The sequence below is a fragment of the Humulus lupulus genome, chromosome 4, assembly GCF_963169125.1.
Source record: "Humulus lupulus chromosome 4, drHumLupu1.1, whole genome shotgun sequence".
Lineage (NCBI taxonomy): Eukaryota > Viridiplantae > Streptophyta > Magnoliopsida > Rosales > Cannabaceae > Humulus > Humulus lupulus.
In genome coordinates, this window is record NC_084796.1 from 164,062,337 (window position 1) to 164,077,278 (window position 14,942).

The 14,942-nt window shown below is 48.1% G+C and overlaps 1 non-coding gene across 1 annotated transcript; it reads left to right on the plus strand.

Moving 5' to 3' along the window:
• The first annotated feature begins 476 nt into the window (after nucleotides 1–476).
• LOC133833761 (small nucleolar RNA R71) lies at nucleotides 477–583 on the plus strand. Its single transcript, XR_009893124.1, has one exon. It is a non-coding gene; the product is annotated as a small nucleolar RNA R71 (small nucleolar RNA).
• Nucleotides 584–14,942: the final 14,359 nt, after the last annotated feature.

Below are 14,942 nucleotides of genomic sequence, written 5' to 3' on the forward strand. Positions count from 1 at the left end.
TCCAAGAAAAATTGGGATGATTTCTCCACCTAGGATTGTAAGTGTTGGAGAATGGATTTTTGAATGGCCTCTGAAAATTTCCCGTAGCTTGAACCTGAGCTTGGTCCATAGGAATGTTATTATTACTACTAGCAAGACACTGATCAAAAGAGTGAGAACCACCACACATTTCACACCTAGCTGCCATCTGAATCACATTAGTAGATACAGTATTCTACTGCAATTGTTTTGTCAACGAGGCCACTTGTGCTGTCAAAGCAGTAATTGCATCAAGTTCATGAATCCCAGCTACCTTTCTAACCCCAGGTAATCTCTCATCAGACCACTGATGGTTATTTGTGGCCATGTCCTTTAACATTTCATATGCTTTGTTGGCACTCTTACTCATGAATGCCCCACCAACTGCAGCATCAATAATTGTTCTTGTTGTACCACACAGCCCGTTGTAAAAATTGTGAACCAGCATCCACTTCTCTATACCATGGTGGGGACATTTCCTCAATAGCTCCTTGAAACACTCCCAAGAATTATATAATGACTCCCCATCCATCTGATAGAAGTTATTAATTTCTCCCCTCAATTTAGCAGGCTTCGAGGGAGGGAAAAACTTAGCCAAGAATTTCTGAGCAAGGTCTTGACATGTATTAATAGAATTTTCCTGAAGCAAATTAAGCCAGCTCTTAGCTCTCTCCCGCAGAGAAAATGGGAAGAGTCTCAACCTTATAGCATCATCACTAACCCCATTGTATTTGAAAGTATCACAGAACTCCAAGAAATTCGCCAAGTGCATATGGGGGTCTTCAAAAGGAAAACCACCAAATTGGACAGTGGACTGCACCATTTGCAAGAACGCTGGATTAATCTCAAAATTATTGGCCTCCACAGCCGGCGGTCTTATACAGTTCTGTACTCCCGTTACAATGGGTAGTACATAGTCTCTTAGTCTCCTTGCAATAGGATTTTGAGCCTGAATTTGAATAACCTCGGGAACCTCAGTATTCCCATCATTGTGTGCCATCTCTATAGTCTGACGAGCCAACCTCTTATTTTTTCTGTTTTGTTTGCAAGCCTTCTCAACTTCAGGATTAATAGGAACAAGACTATTTGCCCCTCTTCTGCTACGCATATAACAAAACTACCTGAAATTGACAAAGAAACGCAGCTGAAACGAATTAGAAACAAGAAAAAAAATAACCAAATTAGAAATAAAATTAATTAGACTGATATTGATAGTTTTCAGTCCCCGGCAATGGCACCAAAAACTTGTTGCGAAAATTATAGCTATGCAAGTGCACGTATCGCAAATTCAGTAATAATCTTGGTAAAACCAAGTATCGTCCTCAATGACTGAATCACCAATTACCAGTCATTTAATCTTTTTGTTCTATTCGATCAATTAAACTTTGATTCTTGTAAACAAAGCAGAAGAAAATATAAATTGCAAAGACAAAACTCAAGAACTCAATAAAACAATAAGTAATAGCAAAACCTTGAATTTAAATAATGAGAGAGTAATTAGGACGTTTAATCTCATCAACTATCCTCCCTATTAATTCCTAATACAAATTATTGATTTCTTCTTATTTCTTCCTATTTCAATTAACGAGTTGACAAGAGCAGTTTATAATCATATTATGAACTATAAACTCAACCTAAGTGAAAATTACGTATATTTCTACGGTATATTTAATCACAAAGATTGAAATAACCATAACAACTCAAAAAGATAGTTACACAATTAATCTAGATACTCTCGTTCCCAATTAGAATTGTGTCCTAAACAACCAAAGCAAATTCAAATCACATTTTTCAAATTTTGATTAAAAAAACAAACAGATAATGACTATAGATGGCCAATCAATAATCAATCAATAAGCATAGATTGTAAGGAATTGAAAAGAAGAAGAAGAAGAAATGATAATTGCATTAGTTCATAATAAGGATTCAAGTGATTCAACTAATAGCCCTAAACAGAAAATTAGTTCATAATTGTCATTCTAATCACAATTAAATTCAAGAACAACATAAAGAAGTAGATGAATAACAAACACTTGAGAATTCTCCAAGCTTTTCAGCCACCAAAACTATCTTACTATTTTCCTCTCTCTATCCTCTCCTTCAGTTTTCCCCCTTTTTTTTTATTATAAAACCTAATTTTTTTTAGTTTTTAAAAGTGGCGGGTTGCAGCTCTACTTGCGCCATGCTGTGGCCCGTGTCTCTAATTCTTGAGAATCTGCACCTCTAGGCCGCGGCTCTCCCAAAGCCATGCCGCGGCCCATGTCTCTGATTTCTGGTATTTAGCTCTGCAAAGTCGCGACCCTCCTTAGCCATGCCGTGTCCCGAGTCTCGACTCCGAAACATTGATTCTGTTAAGAGGCTGGCTGCGGCTCCAAAGTGCTCAAGCTGCGGCCCTTAAGAAATTCTTCAACTCATGCATTTTTAAGCCTGAAAAATAACCAATGCCTTCAAATCATGCTGAGATCCATTCTTTGTTGAAAACAACACCGAAACTTGGATATTTCTTCTCTTTTTGAACCAATTTCCTCCAAGTATTCAAATCTTCCTTTTTATTCACAAAAATGGTAAAGCAAACAAACAAAATCGTAAAACTGCACTAAATAAAATAAAAACGAGATAAAAGACTACCTAAAATACCACATAACTATGACATAAACTAGACTCAACACCTAACTCCATGCTCCCAAGTGATCGGAGACTAGGCTGCGGTCACTTGTCTAGGCGAGCGGGTGCTCTTAACACAACATTAATAGAAGATAACGGAAACTAAAGAATATAAGCAAAACAACAAATTTCTTATCGTGTTTTATATACACAGTTTCCATTACATGTGCTCGAAGGCTACAAGGGGTATTACAGAAATAAATGATGTTTGTTGCAGATGCCACTGGTAATACCGGCGAAGATGCTCGGCATTCCAGGCATGAGGAATCATCTCCCCATTAAGTCGGGCTAACATATATGTTCCTGGACATATAATGCTCTCGACTTGGTATGGGCCCTCCCAGTTGGGTCCCAACACTTCTGCACCTAGATCTCGGGTGGCCAAGAAGACTCTTCACAACACCAGGTCTCCGACTTCGAACTTTCTATCTTTCACTTTGGAGTTGAAATATTTGGCCACCTTCTGCTGGTAGGATGCTACATGTAGTTGAGAAGCTTCCCGTAGCTGCTCCATGAGGTCCATGGACTCTCGAAGTAAAGCATGGTTTGTGGTCGGATCATTCGTATCCCATCAGTGCGTGGAGATTACTGCTTCAACCGAGAGCATAGCCTCATACCCGTAGGCCATCGAGAAGGGAGAATGGCTGGTGGAGGTCCGGGGAGTGGTACGGTAGCTCCACAATGCCCTAGGCAACTCCTCAGGCCAAGTTCATTTTACCTGCTCCAGCCTTTCTTTAGAGCGGACTTGAGTGTCTTGTTCACTGCTTCCACTTGGCCGTTGGCCTGCGGATGGTCTACGAAAGAGAAGCTCTTGATGACACCATGTCATTGACAGAAGTCTGTGAACACTTTGCTGTGGAGCTGCAATCCGTTGTCGGATACTGTCTTCCTCTGAAGCCCATACCAGCAAATGATATTTTTTATGACGAAGTCCAAAGCCTTTTTGGATGTAATCGTGGTGAGCACCTCGGCCTCAACCCACTTTGTGAGGTATTTGACAACCACTATGGCATATTTCACCCCTCATTTCCCTGTAGGCAGGGACCCGATAAGGACGTTGCCCCATACAACAAAACGCCATGGGCTGGTCATTTGAGTAAGCTCATTTAGAGGCGCTCAGGGTATGTTGGCGAAGCCCTGGAATTTGTCACATTTCTTGACATAATCCATTGCGTCTTCATTCATGGTGGGCCAGAAATATCCATGCCTTAAGATCTTCTTGGAAATGCTTTGCCCCCCGGCGTGATCACCACAAAAACCTTCATGTACCTCCCGCAGTATTAAACTGGCTTCTTGCTTGGACACGCACCGAAGCAAGGGCAAAGAATAGCCACGCCTGTAAAGCCTATTGTTTACCGAGTTTTTCGGAAACGAATACAAACAAAATAATAAAAAGATAAGAACTGTAGAAGTGCAGAAATATAAATAGACAAATAGGTTTTTTACGTGGTTCAGGCGTTAACGAGCCCTAGTCCACGAGTCGATGTTATTATACTTGTAGAGAATTACAGTAAAATGGCTGGTGTACAAGAACCTCACAAACTCACAATGTTTCTCTCGGGTTCTCTTGAAGAAGATGAAGCTAGAGAGATTTTGGCAGAGTTCTTGCTCTTTAATCTGTTGGCCCTCTCTCCTATCGTAAAATGAGGAGGTCTTTATAGCTAGGGTTTTTTATTAGGGTTTTACTCTGCCCCCATGAGTCTTAATTACACCAGACGTCAATAGGGGATACAATTACTGTGGTAGCATGGCTACCAGGCTCTACATAGGTATAATTACATGAAAATATGGGGAATGTCAAAAGGCAGCCGTCTTTTCCAGGCTGTCAGCGGAACAGTAGGCGAAATGGAACTTTTAGGCGTGCTGGGATGTGTGCGGCCTCAACCTGTCAGGCGTGTCAGGCGGGATCCTGTGTCAGGTGAGTATCATTCCAACTATGCCTCCTCCGTGACTCGACCGCCTGGTCTTCTTCCGTGCGAGGCACGGAACTGTATCCGCGAGGGTAACCTGAAGAGCTTCTCCTGGAAGGACCCTCCCCGAAGGATATCCCTTCGGGAGTCCGGGAGAATTGACGAGCTTCCGGGTCGCGGTTGCTTGAAAGAGTGTGCTAGACACTAAACGGGAGAGGCGAAGCCTTTCTGTCCATCCGCGAGCCCTGGTCACCCTTCGTGAAAGACTTTGATAATTCTGCTTTCCCGAGGCTATCCATCTAATCGCTATCCGGAAATTTGGATAACATTTACCCCCCAAGGTCACGGAGCTTGAGAGGTCCGGGAGCTTGTACAGTCCTCCGAGTATTCTGGTCTCTAGATTAGGCGAGGGGTCACCTCCTGTGTTCCTGGAAGGGTTCCTTTTTCCCATCTGAGTGTTAGTACGAAAAAAAAGGAAATTTCTTCTGCTTGAACTCAAGTATGGCAAGGGCCACGCGTCATGCAGGGAATGGCTCTATGACCAAGACGTGTGCGTGAGGCGACTGGCTGAGTGTGCGTGCGTCGGGTGTCTGAGTAGTGATTTGACGGTATTTAATGGTACACCGGGCCCGAGATGGTACAATGATGGGAAATAAATACTTTATTCCCATCCGAGGAGTCATAAATGGGACCGGCACTTCATCCCCAGCCATCGGATCTGATGCATGCGGTGTGGGAAGATCGGGACCATCCATTTGTGGAATTCGAAATGATTTCGTTCCTGCTATAAAAATGAGGGAACGGACCCTGCTTCCTCTTTACGCTTTCAAATTCTCGAGCTTTCAGATTCCCAAATCTTCGAACTCTCAAGCTTCCAAGCTTCCTTTCCTTCGAATTCGCCACTTCTTTTGGTAAGAAATCCAGAAACTTTTCTTTCGATTTGGCAGTAGGTTTTTTCGCCGAAGTTCTAGGTTTGAATCGTTGCTTGTCTTTGCAGCCTTTACTTCACGTGTTCGTGCGGTGCAGTGACCCGGTTACTCCCTCAATCTTCAACTACTCGAATACCAGTAAGTATTTTTACTTTGCTTTTTCCTTCTAAACCTCAGATTGTTGGTAGTTGTTAGGGTTGAGTTTTCTGCCGGTGTCATCTTTATGCATGCGTGAATAGGGCTTTGATAGGCATGTGACTGATGTGAGTCAATAAGTCATTTCTTTGCATGCTTTGATGATTTTCTTTTGGAAAGTTGTTTCTCGTCTGCTTGTGCTGTTCTGGTTTGTTATTATAGGGCATAAGCGTGAACGCCTTTAGGGTGTCTTCCCCTGGGAAAACACTTATCTTGGCGGGCTTAGGCTCGAAGTTTGAATCTGGTTCCTTGTTGTCCTCCGGGTGGCATGGTGCCAGCCCCTCAGCAAGCTCGGTGGGAGCCTATCCAAGCAGTTTTCGGGGAGGGTCTCCCCGACGCCTTTAATACCGTTAGGGTATGACAAGGGTGCTGACTGCTTGGAGTGTTTTCTTCTTTGTTTCTTTTGCTAAGTGACGAACACCTCAAAGGAACAAATCATCACTGTGGTAGAGGTTGAATCTACCCAGGAGCAAGGTTCCCCTATTGCCGGCGCAAAGGGGAAAGCAAAAACTAAGGTCGCCGCGGCTAGCCCACCGACTATCAATAGTTCCATCTGGGAGATGGACCAGAAGCTGAACCTGTTCAGGAACTACGGCATGCTGGAGCTGTATTCCTCAGAGGCAGGCCTGAAGAACATCCCAGGCCTGATGTGGCACCGTCTGTCGGTGCTGGGTGAGTCTGCCAGTCAGAGTCACGAGGGTTTTGGTGCCCGGAGCTGGGCACACATAGTGTGTGGGGCACACTTGCCCCTAAGAAGTTATTTTGCCAACTTCTGCGTGAAGGCGGGGATTACCCCCTTCCAGTTGATTCCCCCCCAGCTACAAGCTTCTAGCGGGGTGGTATATCTTTTGCAAGTCTCGGGACCTGGAGGCCCCTACCCCGGAGGAGGTGCTATACTTCTATGGGCTGAAGTCTCAGCCCATGAGAGGTCATGCAGACAAGGTGGGGTTTTATAGGCTGGAGAGGTATCCGGACGTGATGTGTCCCACATGTCATACCGCGAGGGTTCCAGATCTCCGGGAGTACTGGTTCCTGACGACTGGCTTCCCATTGAAGAAGGTGCCAGCCCTATCTTTGGACTTCAAAGTCCCTGGTAAGTGCTCCTTCCTCTATTTTTTAACGTTGTTTCTTTACGTTTGGTTTGCCTTCCGGGAGGATCTCTAACACTCGTGTTTGGATTTTGCAGAAGCCGTCCCGCGGACACCTCGCTATGCGGAGATGATAAGGAGGTCAAACTTCTACGAGGGGCTCTCGGAGGAAGAGCTGAAGGTGGAAGGACTTGTGACCACCGAATCTTTGAGGGAGTATGGGCTACTCGCCTCTTTCCAAAATATTGAGCCAGTGAGTGGCTGGGGGCAAAGTCAGGTGTCAGCTGACGTCCGGGAGCAGATTGCCCTGAAGCTGTCCAAGGTGATCTGCCAGGCGGCCCAGGACGAGAATAATTTATCCCCCAGTTGGGCGGAGAGGTTCCTCGACCCCCAGTCGAAGGAAGAAGAAATCGAGGCTCGCCACGCCGCAGCTTACCCCAATGAAGGGTCTCCGGGAGCTGGTACCTCTGGGAAAGGTAAGACTAGCTTTCGATTGATCCACACCCCCAGCCTGTCTGAGGTTTTCCGGACTTCTCAGGTGGGGTTCGATCCCCGCTTCCTTAGGCTAGATCCGCGTAGGATACCCTTTGACAGATATTGCGATTGGGTAGATGAGCTCCTCGGGTGTTTGAGTGACAGTAGTCTGCCAGAAGGTGTCACCATGGTTGACCCTTCTTCCCTCAGCATGTCATTCCCGGACTTCAAGGAGTACGGGAGCTTCCTGGAGCAGGAAGCGGTGTCTTGTTTTGCTCGGGGAAGGCCATTCACATTTCTCGTGCATGGTCGTCCCTTTCAAACTTTTCTCTTTTTTGCTTCTTGTTCCCTGCTGGTGGACTTGTTTGTGCTTTTATGTTGTTGCTTGTTTTGTTTTCTGCTTATCTTTTTTCACATCGCTTGCTGGTTGGTTAACCTTGCTTCGTACATTTCTTGCAGAACATCCCGAAGCAAAGATGTTGGGGAGAGCTACCTCACTTATCAAGAAGGCCACCACCAGCCAAGACCCGTCCAAGGGGAAAGGACGAAAGGTCGGAGCTGGTAGGGGAGGTAAAGCTGCCACACCCAAGAAGACAAGTGGCGAGGCGCAAGGGTCTCCGGTGGTGGAGAGGGCAATCGTGCCCGTGGTGGAGAAGCCTCCTGTCAAGGGGCCTTCCGAGAACATGGTGGTCTCGAGTAGTAGCAGCGATGGGGAAGGTCTTGTGTTCCCCGCGAAGATGACCGGGGTGAGCAAGCGCCCCGAAGGAGAGGCTGAGGGCGACAAGAAGAAACGCCTTAGACATTCTTCTCCCGGATGTGATGGAGACCTCCGGGCTGCGCGCAGTCCCCACCAGACTACCCCCACCCAGCAGCAACCACAACCCCAACAGCAAAAGCAACAACAACAACAACAACAACAAAGACAACCAACACCGCCACAGCAGCAGCAAAAACAACAGCAACATCAGCAGCAGCAACAAACCGGGGCGGTAGTGTCTTCGCTACCGTCCCTAATACCCCGTCTACTTCCTCCTTCAGTCCAAAGGGAGTCCACCCTTTCGGGGTCTCCTTCTTCTCCTTCTCTTCCACTTTCTCAACAAACAAGCCTTCCTCAGCCTGGCCTGAAGTTCCACTTCCCTCAGAAACCAACCCGTTTCCCCGCTGCCCTCCTGGAGGGTGTAAGACGGGCTGATAATTTTTTGAAGAGGCGGTTGGAGGCCGAGAAGGCTGTTACTCAGGGAAGGGCAGACAACCTGTCTGCCGTGAAGAGAGTTGAGCTGGCAGAAGGGGTGAGATCCCTTCACCCGGCTGGAGCGGTTTTGGATGGCCCAGCCTTGGAGAAGAGGCTGGTGCCTAGGCTCGGAAGTGCATTGGCGCCGTTCGGAGCGGAGATGATGGAGGACATGACCCTGAGCTTGTGCGAGCTCAATTCTGAGAAATGGGCCATCAGTAGCAGTAAGGACCCGCTGTTGCTGACACATGCCGTAAAGCAGCAACTTTCTGGGGTAAGCTATCAGTTGTTGTGTTCTGGGATCATTTGTCTTAGTACATTTGGTTCTGCTTAACTCATTCTGTTGTCTTTCCTCGCAGGCCTCTCTCATCGCGGAACGCTCATTCCAGGAGGTAGGTGCAGTTCTGGTTCAGCTGGAGGAGAGCCAGGTGGCTCGCCAGGCCTTGGAGGCGGAGAAGCAGAAACTGACCCAACAGGTCGAGAGCATAAAGGGGGAGGCTGTGGAGAAGATTAACCAGGCCCGACGCAAGGCTGAAGAAGAGGCGGACAAGAAATATCTTGCCAAATATCAAGAGTACCGGGCCAGCACAGAGAATGAGTTCAAGCAGCGGTCGGATGACTTGAAGGCCAAGAACTCCAAGCTCCAGGAAGAGCTATCCCAGGCCAGGGAGGAGAAGGATACCCTGGATGCCCGCTTGCAATCGAAAATATAATCTCCTCCTTAAGCAGAACGAGGAATATGCCACTCTTCAGAAGAGGCTACACGAGGAGGAGCAAGATCACAAGAGGAGCAAGGATCTTGCGTCTATGCAGGAGTTGGGGCTCGCTGAGAAGGATAAACAGATTGGAGCCTTGCAATTCGCTGTCAGGGGGCATGTGACCGAGAAGCGATCCTTGCTAGATCAAAATAAGGTGCAGCGCTAGGAGATTGATTCCCTTAAGGGAGAGCGGGATGCATCCAAGGCCGAGCTGGAAAAACTGAGGGCTCAATTGGCTGTCGCGGAGGCAAAGCTAGCGACCTCTGAGGCGGAGCGCTTGAAGGAGAAGGAAGATGCTGAGGTGGTGCTGAATAGAACGATCAATCTATCCCACGTGGTCCTCATGCACCAACTTTGGAAAATAAACCCGGAGGTAGTAGACTACCTGGGAGAGGACGCCGCCGCCATGAGGTAAAAGGTACAGGCGTGGGATCAAAGCCCAGAGGTGTACGTCTAGACTTATAACATCGACGAGCCTGCTGGAGCCCCTGAGGCAGAAGATCCCGAAGAGGCGGGGACCTCTGAACCTGCCAGTGATGAAGTTCCACCTTCCAATGAGCCGACTCCGCCAGCCCCAGTTGAAACCGCTGTCTCCGAGGCCCCGGTCGTGGAAGCCGCTGCCACCCCCAGTGCTTGAAGGGGTTTTATCCTTTGTGTATATATAATAATTTTTTTTTATTTTCCTTTGGGGCAAAGCTCCCTGTACTCTTTTTTAATTGCAGGAACATTACAGATGCCCGGTCCGCAGGGCCTTCATTGTAATAATTGTAGACTTCTTCTTTCCTTTTCTGCTGAGTTCCTTGTTTAATTTTGTGCTTAGGGTAGAGACTTTAACACAATAGAAACTGCTGTAGGGGCGCATGAGGTGTTGGTTCCAACGGCCAGAACCTATGCATTTCTAACTTGAAGCTCCAACGGCTTATGTCTTTTCCCACGTGGTTTCTAGGTTACGGAGGGTTCATGGTTCCAACGGCCAGACTCCCTCTTTCATCGTACCCAGCTTTCCTAAGGTAAATAGCCAATCCCGGGATTTGTAGTTATACTGTTCGCTGGGATGGCTAAGGTGACCCGTTCCATCTTCCCATCGCGATCTTTACAAAGCTTGCGAGGCCAACACTTAATACGATTCCGCGTGATGGTGCCGGAACGGGAGTTCTTTTGGTGAGTGTCGCTAGACTTAGGGCTAGATCTTTGCGAAGCAAAACTAACTGTCGTTGCGGACCTCATGGTGGCCGACTTCAGGGACTTGGCATGAAGCCTTGCGAGGCAAAGTTCGTTGCGGTCGAAGAAATCGTCACGCCTACCATGTGCGATCCTGGAGCAGGGACTTTGCGAAGCAAGGCCTGCTGTAATTGGGGGATCGATTATATTTGCTCCTAGAGCTGAAGCTTGCGAAGCGAAGCTTGCAGTGGTCGAGGAGCTCGCCATGCATTATTTTGTGAGACCCGGGGCTGAAGCCTGCGAAGCAAAGCTTACAGCGGTCGCGGATCTTGCCATCTTTCGCCTTGCGGGACCCGGAGCTAGAGCTTGCGAAGCAAAGCTCTCAGCGGTCGCAGATCTTGCCATGCATTACTTTATGAGACCCGGAGCTGAAGCTTGCGAAGCAAAGCTTTCAGCGGTCGCGGAGTATTCTGCGAAGGACTTGTCAAGAAGTTGGGGGTGTTTCGGCGTAGCTCTCTGAATGTTCCCCAACCTCCAGTCCTGTTCATCGCTGGGCTACACAGGAGATAATTTTCATGATGCATAATGGCAGATATTTTCATGGCAATTTTCACATAACCACATAATGCACACATGACACGTAATGCAAATATGTTCATGGCAACAAATCAACCTAAGCTTAATCAATTTAAAAGTTTCAAACACAATGCTAGCACATAAGTGGTGTTCTCTTTATGTTTTGTTCAAGGGGCGTATGGCTATGCCTTAGCCATGTATACCCCCCCAAGTGAGCGTGGGGTCCGGACGTCTCCGGACCGCGTGGTCACTTGTTAAAACGCAGCTTGGAACAAAGGGATAAAAAATGCAGTAAAAGCGGAGTGAAACTCTCCGTGTTTTATTAAATTAGCCTGTTAGACATGTGTTTTACAGCTGGGAGGATTATGTCCATATTTTATATTTTTGCTACGTCCACCAAGGACTTTCGACTAGATAGTCCGGGGCCTACTGATAGTAACGGCGGAGGTGCTCCGCGTTCCAGGCGCGCGGGACTTTAGATCCGTCTAGTCTCTTTAAGTGATACGTCCCATGGCCCACTTTTTCTTGGACTTCATAGGGGCCTTCCCAGTTGGGTCCGAGGACTCCCACTCCCGGATCTTGCGTAGCAGGAAATACTCTCCGTAGGACAAGGTCCCCAACTTCGAATGTACGGCTCTTGACTCTTGTTTTGAAGTGTCGGGCTATCTTGCCTTGGTACATTTTGAGTTGGACCTGTGACTGCTCCCGGAGCTCTTCGATCATGTCCAGGGACTCCTGGAGAAGGGCGTGGTTCCGGGTAGGGTCGTAGGTGTCCTGCCTGTGAGAGGGGATCATAGTTTCTACTGGGATGATGGCCTCGCAACCGAAGGTCATGGAATAAGGTGTGTGCCCCGTCGAAGTTCTCTCTGTTGTGCGATAGGCCCAAAGTACTCGCGGAAGCTCTTCCAGCCAGTGAGCCTTGCATGCTTGGAGTTTTTTCTTCAACGTGGTTTTTAAGATTTTGTTCACTGCTTCCACTTGCCCATTAGCTTGAGGTCTGGCGACTGCGGAAAATCTTTTGATGATTCCATGCGAAGCACAGAAGTCCGTGAAATGCTCACTATCAAATTTCTTCCCGTTGTCGGACACAATTTTACGTGGAAGCCCGAAATGACACACTATATTCTTGATGACAAAGTCCAGTGCTTTCTTAGATGTGACCGTGTTCATAGGTTCAGCTTCAGCCCATTTGGTGAAGTAGTCTACCGCGACTATGGCATACTTCACTCCACCCCTTCCAGTTGGAAGGGAACCTACTAGGTCAATGCCCCAAACGGCGAACGGCCAGGGGCTAGTCATTAAGGTAATTTCTGTAGGCGGCGCTCGCGGAATCTTGGCGTACCTCTAGCACCGCTCACATTTTCTGACATAATCTACACAATCCTTCTTCATGGTGGGCCAGAAGTATCCTTGACGAAGGATCTTTTTGGATAGGCTCAGGCCGGAGGTATGGTCGCCACAGAAGCCTCCGTGAATTTCATGGATGATGGTGCTAATTTCGGTTCCGGAAACACACCTAAGGAAGGGTATGGACAACCCCCTGCGGTAAAGCTTTCCATCCATAACAACGTATCGGGGAGTTTGATATTGGAGCTTTCTTGCGTCAGCTTTATTAGTGGGGAGCTCTCCGGTGGTGAGAAATCTGAGGATGGGTCCTATCCAGGAATGGGAATGGTCGATGATGGAATTTACCCTCTGTGTCTCAGTACTAGGGGCTTCTAAGTGCCCGATGGGCACTAGGCCATATTGTTCAATCTCCGGGTCTGTTGCAAGCTTGGCTAGTGTGTCCGCGAGTGAATTCTGGTCCCGGGGGACCTGGCGGATTTGGTAGCCTTTGAAATGCTGCAGGAGGCCGCGAGAGAGAGACACGTAGGCAGCCATTTTTTCGCCTTTCGTCTGGTATTCTCCGGATATTTGGTTTACCACAAGTAGGGAGTCGCTGTATACTTCGATTTTTTGGGCTCCAACTTCTCTGGCAAGTTGTAATCCAGCTAGCATGGCTTCGTGTTCTGCCTCGTTGTTGGATGCTGGGAACGTGAAACGGATGGCGCTCTGGAGCTGATGTCCTTGGGGAGAAATTAGGATAACCCCTACTCCAGCTCCTTTTTCATTTGAGGCTCCGTCTACATAGACCTTACATGTGGGAAGTTCCGGGACAGGATCTTCCGGGAGGTCATTCATTCCTAAACATTCCACAATAAAGTCCGCGAGAGCTTGGCCTTTTATGGAAACACGTGGCTGGTAGTGGATGTCAAACTGGCTCAGTTCCATGGCCCATTTAAGTAATCTGCCAGAAGACTCGGGCTTCTGCAAGACTTGCCGGAGAGGGTGGTTGGTGAGTACTCTGATGGTGTGCGCCTGGAAATAGGGCCTTAGCTTCCGCGAAGCGATTAGCAAGCAGAGGGAGATTTTCTCGATCATTGTATATCTGGACTCGGCGTCCAGTAACCTCTTGCTCACGTAATACACAGGGAGCTGGAAACGGCCGTCTTCCCAGACGAGAGCGGCACTTACGGCATGCTTTGTCACAGCTAAGTACAAGAACAACACCTCTCCTTCGACAGGTTTGGACAGAATGGGAGCTCGAGTTAGATGTTCCTTGAGGTGTTGGAAGGCTGCTTCGCATTCGGGGGTCCACTCGAACCTCTTGTTTCCTCGCAACACATTGAAGAAGGGGACACATTTTTCAGTGGCCTTAGATATGAAGCGGCTGAGCGCAGCTATCCTTCCGGTAATGCTTTGGACATCCTTATGCTTTCGGGGAGAAGTCATATCTATGAACGCCTTAATTTTCTCAGGGTTGGCCTCCACTCCGCGGGAGCTGACAATGAAACTGAGGAACTTCCCAGACGAGACCCCGAAAGTACATTTCTTCGGATTCAGTTTCATTCCGTACTTTCGGATCACAGCGAAAGCTTCCTCAAGGTCGTCACTGTGGTCCTCGGAGGTCTTGGATTTCACCAACATGTCGTCTACATACACCTCCATGTTCCTCCCCAGCTGGTCCTTGAACATCTTGTTTACTAGACGCTGGTATGTCACCCCAGCATTCTTCAAACCGAAAGGCATGACCACGTAACAGTAGACACCCTTGTCCGTGAGGAAGCTGGTGTGTTCCTGGTCCGCGACATGCATCTTGATCTGGTTGTATCCGGAGTATGCATCCATGAAGGATAAGAGTTCATACCTGGAAGTAGCGTCTACCATCTGATCGATTCGCGGAAGAGGGAAACAGTCTTTTGGGCAGGCTTTGTTCAGGTCCGTGAAGTCAATACACATTCTCCAGGACCCATTGGGTTTCGGGACCAGAACCGGGTTGGCCAACCACAAGGGATAGAGTGACTCCTGGAGAAAGCCTATGGACATCAGCTTGTCCACTTCAGCTTTGACTGCTTCGGCCCTCACTGGGTCTAACGGCCTCCTCTTTTGGCGAACTGGAGTTGCAGATGGGTCTATGTTGTGTGCGTGGCACGCAACATTAGGATTAATCCTCGTCATATCAGCGTGGCACCATGCCAGGATATCCTGATTATTCTTCACAGTGGCCACGATCTTTTCTCGAATGGCCGATGGAAGGTTTTTCCCCACCTGAATGACTTTGGTGGGATCTCCCGAGTTGAGGATCATCGCTTCGACTTCCTCCATCGACTCTATCGCCCTCTCGACCCCCACTCTAGGGTCGAGTTCCTCAACGTATGCCCCTTGGGCACCCCCAGTTTCTGGTAAATCCTCCGCCAACGGTGCGGCAACAATCGCCTCCTGGACCGTGTAGATGGATCGGACGGAGACGTTATAACAGCTTCGTGCACTTCGTTGGTCTTCCCGGAGGGTGCCGATACGCCCGTTGTCGCATGGAAACTTCAAGCATAAGTGGCGTATCGAGGTTATGGCCCCAACATCGATTAGGACCGGTCGGCCTAGGATGGCATTATACGCCG